Genomic DNA, 4384 nt, shown 5'->3' on the forward strand with positions numbered 1-4384 from the left:
GTGACATGCAAGGAAAGCCAAGAAAAATCACCAGTTCTTCTCTTCCAAAAATACTTTTGTTACAGACAGTGCACATGCTGCAGCAGATCAGTGAATCAACTAAAAGCAAATGAAAAGGCCCAAATTCTCGTTCAAACAGCTACAGTTCTCCAAGACTGAAGGAGTTCACAGGCAGTGCTGCATGGAATAAACAAGTACCCAAGAACTTCAGGAAACACTAACATTATTTCTCTTTACAATGTTCTCAGTAACACCACAGAAGAATGGTAGGCTACAGCATCAACAGGGATTTGCCCCTGTTTAGTATGTGTAAGAGGCTACACAGAGAGTGTGTGTCTGTGTCCACTGAAAGCTTCACACCGATAGAACCAATGATCTGTGAACACATTATAAAGGAGAACAACACACCAGCACTAGAGCACATATATAAGTCCTGTAGAATCATGGCTTTTCCCCTTGTAACAACAACAAAATTGCCTCTCTCTTATATAGCACTTTTTATCTGCGAATATCAAAGCACTTTACCTAGGAGGTGAGCATCACTATCCCCTTTTTACAGTTGGGGAAACTGAGGCAAAAAGAGATGTGACTTGCCCAAGGTCACCTAACAGGCCAGTGGCAAAGCTGGAATAGAAACCAGGTATCCGGGTACCAGACAGTGCTCTATCCACTAGGCAAAACTGCCTCAAATACTGGCCCCACACAGGGGATTTATTAGATATTGATCAGATAACAGCTTCTACGTTTGATCTTAGCCAAAAGGCTGAGAAGTGATGCTGTGTAATGTTTACATAATAAAGTTTTCTAATGCCTTAGTAGTCTGGAACTGTTCCTGTGTAACTCAATTGCATCAAATTAGTAAAGTCCTACTGCCCAACGAGTTTCCACTGGACTAAATACACATGAAATGTCTCTCAGTGGTCAGTTCTGGAATAGTGCAGAATCTATTTCATGCCTGCAATTGTTTTAGTCCCAGAACTAAGTCATAACTGAAGGAAGTTTTATACTGGGATGGTCTGATTTCATCAACATAATTTTATATACTTTTTTCCCTTTGAATATATTTCAATTGATTTAAGATAAATTTCACACATGTATTTGGGAAGCGATAGTGGAGAAAGATAGATACAGAGATGAGATGCAGAGTGCAGATATAGGTGTATCTCTACACCTCTGTACCTTTACTTTGCAGCTCATCTTTGTATATTTCAATTTTATATATTTCACACACACACACACACCCCTCTATGTCTATATAAATATAGAGGTAAACAGATACATTGAGAAACAAGTAATGAGATTAATAAGCTTTTCCTCAAGTCTGTCTTCCAAAAAGCTCCTGCGGGGTTCTGCTGCACTAAACCAGTCACAGATCCTTTGCAGTCTCAGTGCTGTGATGTATTGTGGTGGAAATAAAATATTTGAGTTATCATTATGCACGTCTTTAATTTATCATGCTGTTTAATTTGTCCCTCTGAAGCTTTAAACTGAACTGGTTTGGGCTATAAATAAAGATCCTTTGGGAACCTGGGTCTTGCCTCTCAAACTAAAACTTCAGTGACTCATTCTCATACATATTTTCTTCCATTATCATCACCATGACTGAATGTTCATTCTGAAAAGTCAGAAGCTGTGATCATTTTAGAGATAAGTCAGATTCTACATTTCTTCCACACAGTAGATGCCCTTAAACAAATGTGATTTATTTTATAACTGGGAGTTGTTAAAGAAACAGTTTGCAGTTACAAATGACACTCCCCCAAGCAATTTTGATGTTCCCCGGAGATTATTGTGCTGGGTCTCCATCACATGTTCACTTGAACCAATAATGCATCTCATGAAGCAAACTTCCTTTAATTTGACAGCAGTAAATTGATGTCAAATGGAACAGTCTTTCACTGGTCTAACCAAAAAGGTGCAGTCAGAGTTAACTCCCTGGTCTGGCTGGGGTTCTTGGGTTAAGATGAGAAATCTCACTCCCCTCCTGCCATGTTCCAGCTTCACCCAGGACTGCACCCTGGAGGAAGGAGCCAGCTCCTTCTACCTTCACTTCTGGGCCCTGATTGGCTTCTGCCTACTCTTGTCCATTCTAGAATTGAGGACCAATTTTCATTGGTTCTCTCAGCAGCTGATCCTGGGTGGCTTCTCTAGGAGGTCTAGACTCACTTCTCTTTTTCCCCAAAAGAGTACTCTTCGTCATGCTCAGTGTGCCAAGCCGGGGGCATCAGACACTTGGTACACACAGTCAGTCTCCATCACCCAGCATCCTAAAGTTACTCCTAAGAACAAAAGCAAATTTGCTAATCAGAAGAGATTATGCCTTGCTGAAAGAGGCATTTCTAACTTGTTACCTTCTAGAAGTCTTGATGCAAGGTCTTTCTCTGAAGGAAATAGATCATGCTGGAGTCAAAAACTGGTCATTTTTAATAAGAACAAAAGTTAACCTGACTAATAGACCATGAATTGAGACAGTTTCCTCAAGCAAGAACCTTCAGAGGTCACTAAAATATGATGCATACACTGTATCAACCACAGTCCATTAGTTGATTTATTCAGAACCACAGTTTCCGGTTGGTCTGAAATACATTGACTTCAAGTAACTGTCCAACAAAGAGGCAAAGCACCAGAGGTCAGATTTTTAAAAGTATTTTGGGGCCTAAAGATGCAGATAGGCACCTAGGGGGCCGGGCTAGTCCTAAGGCTCCATTTCTGAGGGGGCAAGTGGTACTGGGGGACCACTGGATGTCACTATTTAAAAAAAAAAGACAAAAAGCCTACACCTTCCAGGAGTCCAGGGGCTAGTTACAATCCAATCCAAGATTTTTCAGGAGTATAAGAGTTTAAAGGACTAAAATTTGATTTCTGTCTGTATTTTGCTGTGATTTATAATTTATAGAAAGGATGAAGACTCTACAATCTGCTGCTGTTGCACTGCTTAATGTTTGATAACTTTGTACATATTTTGGTCTTTTGACAATAATTTGGGGCCCCTTAAAGATCAGTGGAGGGGGGGCAAATGTCCGCTTTGCCCCTCACCCCAGTAACACTGGGCCTGCTAGTGGGATTTGAAAAGGGATCTAGGCACTTCCCATTTAAGTCAGTGGGAATCAGCTTAGCTCTTGGCTTCTTCAGTGAAGCTATATCAATTGAGAATGTAACTAAAGTATTTTAAGGTCAGATTTTTAAAGGTACTTAGGTACTTAAAGATGCAAATATGTGCTTAGTGGGATTTTTGAGAGTGCCTAGGCACCTAACTCCTGTTGAAGTCACTGGGAATCAGATGCCTAGACACTTCTGAAAATCCCATTAGGAATCTATCTGCATCTTTAGGTGCCTAAATACCTTTACACAGCTGGCCCTTTGTGCAGATTCTCTTATTAACTTAGCCTTCAGCTAGCTTGCGTTGTCTATGACCCATCCTCTGTTACAAAGTCAGTCATTGACCAGTTCTCAACTCCACATTATAAGTTCTGCCTCCACAATGCCTTTCCTCCAGTCTGGACAAAAGACATATGATCTTCCCCAGGGCTGGTGGCTATGATTCTTCCTGGATCAGACAGCAGTTGGTGCCTTGGGAAGATAACAGCTCCTAGAACTATCTTGCAAGGTACCAGTGAAGCTGTTAATAACAGGCCAAAGTCAGTATATCTCAACCTGTAAAGCCTCATCCCACATATCCATCTAGCCCATAATGACTTGAGGGTCTATTTTCCTCTCTATATAGATACATCATTCCCATTAACATTTCTTGGAATGGGTGTGTAAAATGTGACCCTTCTCCCTAGGGACTAGACATTTTTCCATTTTCTTGAGCAAAATAAAACAAAATATAAACAGTCATAAATTTTAAATGTCCTATTTAAAAACAACAATATCTTTTAGCGAAGACCTCTAAAACCCTATTTACTATAACCCAGGCCTTACACTGCCTCATCTATACTGTATTCTCATACAACAGGAATCTCCGGAGTGTTACAATGTGCCACTCTTATATGGAGTCAAAGGGAGCCCATATAAGAGTAAATATGCATGTGGTTCTAGGTTTTTGCCGTATCATGCACTTATTTTGTATATCTGGTGCCCTGGCTTTTGTTGGTTATGTAATGACATGTCAACAACTCCATGGAGAGACAGACGTAGGGGGTGTCGCTGAACTACAGAATGTATTCTAAACACAAAACTCTGATGCTGCCAGCAAAATTTTAGGTAAAATTTAAGGTAATTCTGTACCTCTGCTGGTTACAGTCTATAGAGTCCCAAATGTCCTGAGGCCCAACTATCCCCGGGATTGGCTCTCCTTCTATGTCCTGTGGTACAATTTGCACTCATCACTGGAACACTTTCATTCACTGACTCAAAAATGAGGCTCAAAGGAGCCAGGGAG

General features: G+C 40.6%; 1 non-coding gene across 1 annotated transcript; it reads right to left on the reverse strand.

Moving 5' to 3' along the window:
* Positions 1-580: 580 nt before the first annotated feature.
* On the reverse strand, positions 581-775 carry LOC128842618 (U2 spliceosomal RNA). Its single transcript, XR_008446046.1, has one exon. It is a non-coding gene; the product is annotated as a U2 spliceosomal RNA (small nuclear RNA).
* Positions 776-4384: the final 3609 nt, after the last annotated feature.

The sequence above is a fragment of the Malaclemys terrapin genome, chromosome 8 (genome assembly GCF_027887155.1).
Source record: "Malaclemys terrapin pileata isolate rMalTer1 chromosome 8, rMalTer1.hap1, whole genome shotgun sequence".
NCBI lineage: Eukaryota > Metazoa > Chordata > Testudines > Emydidae > Malaclemys > Malaclemys terrapin.